Genomic DNA, 11,355 nt, shown 5'->3' with positions numbered 1-11,355 from the left:
TAAAGTTTAAACTTTAAAGTTTAGGTTTTAGTATATGTGATATGATCATATGTGGCTATATCATAACTCAAGTCTCATACCGCATACGCTCATTGCATCCATTCATGTGCATTGTGACATGTAGGTCGGATCGGAGAACGTGGTGCAAGTCATCACTGACAACGCTTCAAATTGCCATCGGATGGGGAAGTTGCTCGAGGAGGACTATCCCTCCATAGTATGGACGCCTTGTGCCTCCCATTGCATTGACTTGCTCATTGAGGATATGGGCAAGTTAGTGTGGATGAAGGAAGTAATGACCGAAGCTATCGCCTACATGTGGCTCCTCTTGGGGTGCCTCCACGATGTGAAATCCTCCCTTCGCCAAACATCGGTCTCCACAATGTGGAATGAGTGGGATGCGCGAGAATCGGTGGAGGCCAAAGCCATGCAACGGCTTCTACCTAAAGGAGGAGTTTTGGCAGTCGGTCCGCACTATTGTCATTGCGGTCACACCCTTCTATAGGGTATTGCGGATGACCGACATGGAGGGAGCGACCATGGGCCTTCTCGTTCACTTCATGAGAGAGGCCACAGCAGAGTTGCGCGCTTCTCCTTCTGTCGACGAGGAGAAGCGCGATGGTATGTTGGCCATTGTGGAGAAGAGATGGAAGTGGATGCGAAGACCTATCAATGGTCTTGCCGCCTTATTGCATCCGGCTTACAAATCACCCGCCCTCTTCACCAATGTGGAGCTACTTGAAGCCCGAGATGCTTACTTGCCCAAAGCATTGCCGGAGGATCGCCATGGGAAGTTCCTTGAGGAGCTCATAAGCTACAATGACCAAAGGGGAGGAGCCGCGTTTGCATCTACTACCTGTTGGAAGAGGGAATCCCTTGTGAAGCCCCTCTTTTGGTGGGAGACATTTGGGTATGCGCTCTCAAGCCTCCAAAAGGTGGCTTTGAGAATCCTCACTCAAGATTGCTCTTCGGGTGCATGTGAGAGGAACTGGAGTTCCTACTCACTTATACACACGAAGTTATGCAATCGCTTGAGCACGCAACAGTTAGAGCGGCTAGTGTATTGCCGCGCTAACTTGGGCATGGTGTGCGCAATGCAAAAGATGGAATCAGCGAGACAGGTATAAGTTACAACTTATAAGTTATAAGTTATAAGCATTCAAATTTCAAACTTCAATGTTTATTGAAATTTGAAACTAAATTCTAATACATTGCTTGTCACTTGATCATTGTACAATGTAGGTGAATGTGGATGCATTCAAGCTCACAGGGGGCACTCTTGAGAGTGTAAACAAAGTGCAAGATGAGGAGGAGGAGAGGATCTATGCAGAGATCTATCGAGAGCTCGAGTCATTTGATCGACGACTTACTCGCACTCGTCGTGGGTGTGGAGGTAGTGGTAGAGGAGTGCAAGTAGGAAGCCGTGGATGCACGGTTCGTGGTGCTTCCAGGGACATAGTGCATACCTATGTGCAGCGTGGTTCGTGTAGCTCCACACTCGCTCTTGCAGATGAGGATGCTCCCTTTGGCTTCTCACGTGAGCTTAGAGAGCCCGAGTTTGATGATGAGGGCAACCTTCTTAGCGATGGCGACTTCGGCGAGGCCACTGATGTGTCCTCTTCTCATGACGATGATTTCAGTGAGAGCTCTGATAGTGATGCCTTTGTCTAGTCTCTCCTTGGGCCTTGGCTCTAGCCTCTCTTTTTGTACTCGCGCCTAGTGCGCATGATTGCATCGCACCTCTATGCTTTATGTACTTTTGTTTGTCGCTTCAAACTTGTTTTTAATGATATTTTGGTTTGAAACAACTTCTCTAGACTCTACCCTTCCAAATTGAAAATATCTATGTTTCTAGGTGTTCTTTAATAAAAAAAACCGCATTTTATCGTACGGTATCCCAAAATTTCATATCGTACCGAAAATTCCCGTAAGGTATCATATTTTTGTACCATGACAACTATGGATGACATGAAGCACATGTACGCAGATTTCAAGGAATTTGGTGCACAGTGAGAATGGGCATTGATGCCACAGGACCATGCCACTTTTTAATACGCGATGGTTGGCTTTTTTACAAAGGCCGACTATGTGTCATGAAGTCGTTCAGGGCAGCTCTTCTCCATGATGCCCCTGATGCCATCACGGGTGGTCATCGGGGCATGAACTCAACTCTAGGAAGTTAGAAAGGCAATATTCTTGGCCAAGAATGAGGCGAGATGTGTTTCCACATGTGCAACAGTGTGACGTTTGTCAAAAAGTGAAAGCTCCTCGTGGAAAGAAGATAGGGTTACTAAAGCCTTTACCAATTCTCAAAGGACCTTTCCAAGTATATCGATCGACTTTGTCACACGAATCTACCTCCTAGTCCGGGTAAGCGTAATACTCAGTGCTTGACTGCTGTTGATAGATTTAGCAAATTTGTTATGCTTATCTCATGCAAGGCCAATATGACCGCCGAAGATGTTGCCCATTTGTTCATTCAACATTGGTACCCGATTGGCAAGATCCCTAGGACCATAGTGTAAGACCGAGATGCCAAGTTTACCAGTCCTTTTTGGAGGGCACTGTTTGATAACTTTGGTACTAAATTGAATTTTTCCAGTGCATTTCACCCATAGACTGATGGCCAAACAAAAATCTACAACCAATTGACCTTTGATGTGCTGAAGTGTTATGTCCATGATCAGCAAGGTAAGTGGGAATCATATTTGCCTTTAGTTTAAGCTATTTTGAATGATTCCTTTTCTTTGGCTATTGGCAGGACTCCATATGAAGCAGTGTTTGGAAGACCATTTCAGTCGCTATTGACCAAAATCTCGTCTTCAGTACCTGAATCAAATAGAATGACGAAGTCTTACCATGAGATTTTGGAGTCAATGAAAGACATGTTGGCTAAAGCGCAGAAGGCCTACACTCGACAGGCCAACAAAGACCGAAGGGATTGTGTGAAAACGACATTTTTCCCAACCCTAAAAAGGGGATTTTACTGGACTTTATTGGTTTTATTTGGGATTTTTTGTGTCTTTGCTGCTGACCGACAGCCTTTAGGTTGGCCAACCAACAGTCCCACAGACTATATATAGCTTTGCCTCATCACTTCACCACAGTACCACTTCTTGACCATATTAGGTACCATCTACTAACTGTCTGCGCATACACCATACCTGCTTTACATCATCGCTTGTCAGCCTCAGCATATCAGTGTTTTGCGTCTGGCTACACTTTGGAACAGCAGTCCTCTCTGCCACATAGATCACATCAGCGTTAAGTATATGTTCATGGGACAACAGCCCTCTCTGCTACAGTAGAGCATATCAGCCTTTTATCTTCACCTCATGGGACAGCAGCCCTCTCTGCTACATAAAGCACTTCAGCGTTTTTCCTCAGCTCACACCATCAGGACAACAGCCCACTCTCTGCTACAGTACATGACATCATCGTTTTATCATCAGTATTCTCTGGGACAGCAGCCCACTCTCTGCTACATCACACCATCGGGACGGCAGCCCACTCTTCACCATCAACACCACTTGGGACGGCAGCCCTCTCTGCTCTTCACCACCCCTCAGGTACACAACACCCCTGTCACCAGAGCCTGCACCCTTCAGGTATGCAGCACCCTTGTCACCAAAGCCTGCACCCTTCAGGTCTTGCAGCAGCACCCTTGTCACCAAAGCTTACACCACTCGGGACGGCATCCCTCTTTGCTCTTCAACTATCACCTCAGGTACAACACCCTTGTCACCAGCCTGCAGCACCTCATCTTCCGCTGCCACTACCACCTCGGAATGCCTCTACATCCACCGACACGAGCCCTCGACACCGACCACCTCTCGGAGTGCCTGTGCCTCACATCGACGCGAGCCTTCGCCACCGACCGTGCTTCAGCTCCTACATCATCTCTGCTTCTGCACTGGTCTTTCTACTCAGAGTCACCTCACACCAAAGGGATCTTGTACATGTGTTCATTCACCATTATATATAAACTCACTCACCTATTTCATGATGTGTTGTTTTGCTCTGATCTCTCGTACATCTGGTCCTTTTGCCCTTTTTCTCTCACATGGTATCAGAGCTATCGTGAGCACAGAGATTGAAGACCTCGAGAGCACAGAGCACGGATCGTCTACCCGCACTCCTGGAGGACCAATGCTTCTCACCAGAAGTTGATTCTCCAAACTCTGCTCTGCACAACACAGGAAATGGGACTGCTTACTCAGAGGAGAGCCCTGTTCAAGATCTTACCTTGGGAGGCAATCAACCCATCTACATCAACTCACCTTCACCACCTTTGCCATCACGATTGCTCTCTTTGACTTTATCAGATTTTGTTTTCGGAGGGGGATAGCATTTTTCCCAGCCCTAAAAAGGGGATTTTACTAGGCTTTATTGGTTTTATTTGGGATTTTTTTTGTCTTTGCTGCTGGTCGACAACCTTTAGGCTGGCCGACCAACAATCCCACAGACTATATGTAGCTTTGCCTCATCACTTCACCATAGTACCACTTCTTGACCATATCAGGTACCATCTGCTACTGTGCCGGTGCATACACCATACCTGCTTTATCATCATCGCTTGTCAGCCTCAGCACACTTGAAATGGCTCGTCCCACGTGGCAAGTGCTAAACAAGGCGCTTCTGATAAAGCCTCCTTGAGGTTCTTGAATGCCTCCAATGCTCGTGGAGTCATTCGAATCCGTTGCCTTCTTGTCTTGACACCCTTAAGCAGATCGGTGAGATCCACCGAGAGGTCAGAAAACTTGTCTATGTGGGTAGAGTATGCCTGGCATATACCCACAAAGGATCTGATGTCATAAGTTGTCTGAGGTACTTCCCAAGTGACAATCTCAACCACCTTAGCCGGATCAAGTCGAATGCCTTCTGCATTAATTATATATCCAAGGTAATGCACCTTGAACAAATAAAATTCCGACTTCTTCTCATTGACGTAGAGCTCGTTGCTTTCCAAGCAACTTCAGGACTTTCTCCACATCAATGTCATGTTGCTTAACCGTAGCTGAAAATACCAGTATGTCATCCAGAAATATGAACACACACTTTCCAATTAATTCCCGGAATACACGCATCATCATGCGGTTGAATGTAGCTGGGGCTTTCGTCAAGCCAAAAGGCATGACCACAAATTCATAGTGGGCCCGTTCCGTACGAAAGGCTGTCTTGGGGATGTCTCCCCCCACAATCCTCACCTGGTGGTACCCACTCTTTAAATCGCGTTTCAAGAACACCTTAGCCCCATTCAACCTCTTGAGAATATAATCTATTCGAGGCATCGGGAATCTACTCTTGATAGTCAGTTTATTGAGTGCATCGGGAATCTACTCTTGATAGTCAGTTTATTGAGTGCACGATAATCAACACACAAACGAGAAGACCCATCTTTTTTCTTGACAAACAAGATCGATGTTGCAAATGGCGACACGCTAGGGCGGATGAAGCCAGATTGCAACAATTCTTGGAGTTGGCGGTCCAACTCCGATTCCATTGCCTTGGAAAGGCGATATGGAAACTTGCTCGGGGATTCCGAGCCTGGGAGGAGATCAATCTTGTGGTCCTCTGGTGTGGACGGGGGAAGCTGGGGAGGGAGATTGTCTCGAAGAAAAATCTTCTCGAACTTTTCATGGAGAGCCAAATACTTCTCATAAACACTGGCCACCGTCTGGGGAGGCTGGATGTATATCATCGCACAATGTGTGCCTTTCCTGATTGCTCGTTTAGCTTGCAAGTAGCTTATGAGCGGAAAGTTCGGAATTCCTAGCTCACACTTAATAGTCACTTTGGCGTTTGACACATTCCGATTAATCTGGAAAGTGTGCTTGTCCTACTTGACATCAGGAAGGAACTTGTGAAACCACTGAATGCCCAATATTATGTCTGCTCCTACAAGAGGGGCAACCATAAAATCACACACAAACTCTATGCCCTGAATAACCAATTTAGCACCTAGAGCTTCATACTTGATGGTCGTTGTCATGCCTATGCTAAAACCCTCAACTTGTTTGTCCACCAAAGGCAAGACGAAAAGGGCACGGCACGCCGAGCAGCCTGTTCCGTGACCACGTCCTCCATGATGTTGCTGTCAAACAAGACAACAACTCTTTGGCCACCTATGTAGCCAAAGGTCTTGAGCAATTCATTGCGCTCATTCTCCGCACCCTTCTGCTTATCTTCAAGCTCCCGGCTAATGGCTCCAACCGAAGCATTGGGATTTGAAGAACTAGGGGCAACCACTGGGATCTGTGTGGGAACTGGGCTCACCACGGAAGCTATGGAGACTGAGGCGGCGGTTTCTGGAGTGGTAGTCTTCTTAGGACACTCCCAAGAAGTGTGTCCTTTTGTATGACAAAAGAAACACCTACCCTCCTTCTTGTACTAAGTAATCTCCTCAGCACTCAACTTGCCACCTGTCTTGCCTGCCTCTGCTTTCTGGTCTGGAGTAAGCTTGGACGCATTGTTCGAGCTCTTGGAGCCAGAGGCTCCTGTCTGGTTCTGGCCTTTTCTCCCCGGGGCGGTAGCCTTGGGAGTAGTCGGCTGGGAAGTCTTGGGCTTGCCACCATTGTGCTTCATTTCAACACTTTGTGCAAGCGAGAGTGCATCTTCGAAGGTGGCTAACCTAAACATACGCAGCTCCCACTAGATTTGCGTATCAAGGCCATACAAAAATTGCCCTTTCTTGTCCATATTAGATAAGCCTCATTGCAAACATAAGGTCGAAATTCTATTGGCAAACTGAATGTGTACGAGAAGAACACTACATCATCTGCATATAATAGCAGTAATATTGTGTTTTCCAAGAGTTTGGGGCCTTCAATCTGTTCAGCAGATGCTGTTTGCTTATCATCTCTTCCAGCCTGTCAATGCATAAACCAAACAATGTTGGTGACAATGGGCAGCCCTGTTTAACACCCATGTTGCTGTGGAAAATGGACGACATCCCATTTGTGGCTTTCAGTTGACACACCAACTTCTCATACAATTTATTTACTGCCACTCTCATGTCGTTTGGCACCCCTAAGTGTATCATTCTCTCCCACAAACTATTTCTTGGCACTGTGTCAAATGCTTTCTTGAAGTCTATAAAGCAACAGAAGAGGGGCTTTCCTTGCAAGCAGCTCTCCTCCATGAGAACTCGTATTGTGACCAGATGATCCGCAGTATTGTGGTCTTTTCGAAAACCAGCTTGTCCAATGGCTCTTTTTTTTGTGCATTTCTGTCCACAAACTGAGTTTGCTCTCAACTATTGTGCTAAATAGCTTTGCCATAGTGGATCCAACCATTATGGTTCTATATATATATATATATATATATATATATATATATATATATATATATATATAGAGAGAGAGAGAGAGAGAGAGAGAGAGAGAGAGAGAGAGAGAGAGAAATGAAATGAAATGATATATTAACGTCTTCAGAAGGCCAAAATGACCTATGAGACCAATAAGGTTACAACAATTGGTGGATCTGATACAATGTCTGTGTAAGAAAAGCTAAAAACAACTAAACAACTAACTGAAACTGAAACAACTATGAGGAAAAGTACGGTACTAGCAGCAACAAAGGTAAGCATCATACACATCACTATCCAAAGATGTCTCTCACAGTATTGGGTCCCGAATACCCTCTGTAGTGCCCCCACCACGAATGGTGTATTTGCTTTTATTAGAATGATGCAAAACTGAAATAAAAGACTGAACCTGAACCTTCTTGGCTGAGATAGATCTCTGCCCTTGACCTTCAATCCTTCACCCCTTCTGCGTTAGCTTGTCCTTGGCTGTTTGATCAGCTTCAGCACTTGGTGAATTATGAGATGAATGGACTGAAATATGCAATGGGTATTTGTACCCCTCTAGGATGCCAGTCGGCTGGAATAACACCAGTCAGCTGACTGAAAAATACTCCACGACCAAAAAATCAGCATTAAATGCTAGCAAATCTACGCATCACCTAAATGGGCTGCTGGCCATCAGGCACCTCTGTTTCTGGCTACTGGGCAGCCTGTATGGGCTGCCCCACACCTGGCCTACAGTCCTCTAGGGCTGTGTACCCTGTCCGCTGCTTGTCTAGGAGCCCTAGGGCTGTCCTACAGCCCTTCCATGGCCATCCCATGGCTGGTGGGCACAGCCAAGGCCTTTCTATCCCCTATGGGGGTGGTTCTACACGTCCCCCATGCCCATATCTGTCCTTGGGGTAGCCCTGTGGGCTGGCCCCTTTCCTATATGCAAACCCTAACTGTCTACACAGTGATCTGGCATTCAATATCATACCAAATACACAAGACCACTGACATCATTCCAGAGGGAGACTCACAGCGCGGACTGGCACTGTTTCATGTGTAGGACAATGCACACCTAATCTCGGACGACTGGAATGGAACCCTGGCTAACTCATCCCGGACTGGGCTCACATGGGAACAATTTTCCATCCCGAGTCCTGCACCTTCTGTACAGATACGTCTACGTGGCATCCAAGTGCGGGATGCACGTGACAAGCATGCTGTCAGCCAGCCCCAAGGTGGCCTGGACAGCAAGGCAGACAACCTTAGGGCTTGGCGAGCCTGTCGGCCAGCATGGCAGGCCTGGATAGCCCGGTCGGCCAGCCTCAAAGGCTAGGCCAGACTGTCGGCAGCCTGGTGTCATGTGCACAATGTGTATCTACCGTGTGCTACACGCACACAAGACTAGCTTCGAGGTTTGGGGAAGCTTGTAGCTAGGCAGGCTGATTGGCGAGCTGAGTTAGGGATAGACTAACGGGCGGGCACCCAAGTATGGACGAGCGGGCGCCCAAGTGTGGACGCCTGATGACCGGCCAAGAGCCTATAAAAGGGTGGCCAAGGTTAGTCATTAGTCATATAGAGTCTCGCGTGATTTGTGAGAGCTCTATGGTCAAAAGCCTGGATCTAGTGCAGACGTGCACCTGCTTCATGCAGCCGAGGCCGGCAGCAATCTCGAGGCCCACGAGGGTAGCTTCGCAGCGGTATGAGACGTCACAAGGAAGGGATTGGTCGGTACGTCCATCTAGTTAGCTCAGCTCATGGCTCGGTGGGGACAGCCAAGTCTTGTGGGCTTGCCCACGGCTGTCGTGGTTGGGAGGTGAGTCATGCCTGCACCCCCTTCTTGTTTGTTTGTTTGTTGCAGGTTTTGAGTCTTGTACCAAGATCGTTCCACGAGGATATCCGATGGGGATTTGACAGTGGTATCAGAGCATGCCTCGTGAACGAGTAAGTCGGTAGGTAGAGAAGATGAGGTCAAAGAAAAGGTATGAGTTCAAGAAGCTTGCTGTTTTTTCTATGCATACTGCTGTTTTTTCAGATTAGTATGTTGCTTTTTCATCGAAGAAACCCATGATGATGGAGATGGTGGTCTAGTAGGGTTGATTTGTTTAGCAAGAAGAAGGCTAGATGCGGTTTTTGCAGCCGTATGAACAGTTGAGAGAGAGAGAAAACAAAAAGTAGGTCGGTTTATCTTCTCTTACGATTGAAATCATCCGATCATCCCCAAGATTTATCTCCTCTTACTCGTACTCTGACTTTTGTATAACAGGCTGGCAACGGCGTACCTATGAGGTGCAGTCGGCCAAGGAGGTGCAGTCGGCCAAGTATACACATAGGCACACAATCGTGTGCAAGACCAATGCGCAGGCAACAGCGCCAGCCTGGTGGATGCAGGAGTACTCGGGCATTCGACAGGTTCCCTTCGTGCGCAGGCACACTGAAAGCAGCGCACATGGGCAGTCGATGTGGGATATGCGGACAGGCGCGCAGCCAAGCCTATGCGCAGGCAGCAAAACACGTGCGCAAGCGACGGCAGTTTCCAGGCCCATACTCACAGTCCGACGGGTGGCAGGAAGGAGGCGTTGGATTTAGCGAAAAGCAACGTAGCGTGGGTTTTTTTTTTCTCATGCTTTCGTTTTTTTCCCTAAACCTTAGTAAAAGGTTTAAAAAACCTACTTAATGCTTAAAAGTGTTTTTTTTAAAGACAACAGAATATATATATATATATATATATATATATAAAACACAAAAGCAAAATCTCAACATTGCTTTTGGGGAAGCCTATATATTCCCCTTAAGCGGGCTTCTTGCCACACATCTCTCCAGTTTTCAAGCTCTCAAGCTCTCAAGTTCTCTAGCACTTTTCTTGTGCAATATCGAATTTTCTCTCCCCTTGCCCTCTTCAAGATGTCGACCCAAGAATCCAAGTTGGAGCCCCTTATCGAACGTGAAGGCCTGCCGGCTACGGAGGATACCGATAACGACCTTTTCGATGATTATTTCTCAAAATCAGATTTCCAAGAGTTTAAAGTTGCTCTCGAAGCTTCTTCTTCGGAACGTCAAGCACAAATCGCCGCGCAGATGCAGGCTTTGCAGAACTCCATCTCTCTTTTGACCACTACCCTATCTACTCTTTCAGGTATGGATACCTTGGCCTCTGCTTTAGGCCCCAACATTACTCCGGAACAGTTCGGGGGCGAGCAAAAGCAGCGTACCAAGGAGATAGTGGACACTTGGCTACATAAGTGGAAAGTCCATTTTCAGTTCCATCCATATGACGATGGGAAAAAGATCCAGCTAGCAGTAGGTTTCCTCTCAGGCAAAGCTTTGCTTTGGTGGAAGGAACTACCTGATTGACCGGTTAGCAGGAGCGAAATATTTCATGAAAATAGATTTACGTACTGGCTATCACCAGATACGTATTTATGAAAGGCATGTCGAACGAACCACCTTTCGGACTAGGTATGGCCATTACGAGTTTCTTGTATTACCTTTTGGGTTAACCAATACAGCCACTTTCCAACAAATGATAAACGATCTTTTTCGTGAACATTTGGGAAAATTTGTGGTTGTGTTCCCGGATGATATTTTGATATATAGTCGTACTCTTGAGGATCATGTTAGATACCTCACGATTGTCTTATCTATTTTAAGATAGAATCAACTATATGCTAAGTTAAGTAAATGTGAGTTTTTTATGACAGACATCATTTACTTGGGACACAAGATCACTAGAGATGGATTGAGCATTGACTATGACCGAGTTCAGAAGGTTCTGGACTGGCCTATACCACAAACAGTGAAACAAATTCGTTCTTTTCTTGGTTTTGTTATTTTTCTTCGGAAATCTGTGCGGGAGTACTCTCAGCTCACACTACCGATGACCGACTTGTTGAAAGGTCGTGGACGTAAGTCAAATCAGCCTATCACTTAGAATAACGATCTGGATATGGCCTTCAGACTTTTGAAAGATAAAGTCAAGGAAGCACCTATCTTAGCATTACCCGATCCTAGTCGGCCTTATGTTCTTGAAACTAATGCCAGTGACTATGCCATCGGGGCTG

Source organism: Cibotium barometz, chromosome 12 (genome assembly GCF_041138505.1).
Source record: "Cibotium barometz isolate CiBa-2024 chromosome 12, ASM4113850v1, whole genome shotgun sequence".
Lineage (NCBI taxonomy): Eukaryota > Viridiplantae > Streptophyta > Polypodiopsida > Cyatheales > Cibotiaceae > Cibotium > Cibotium barometz.
The sequence above is the reverse complement of the archived record's forward strand: the minus strand, read 5'-3'. Positions refer to the sequence as shown.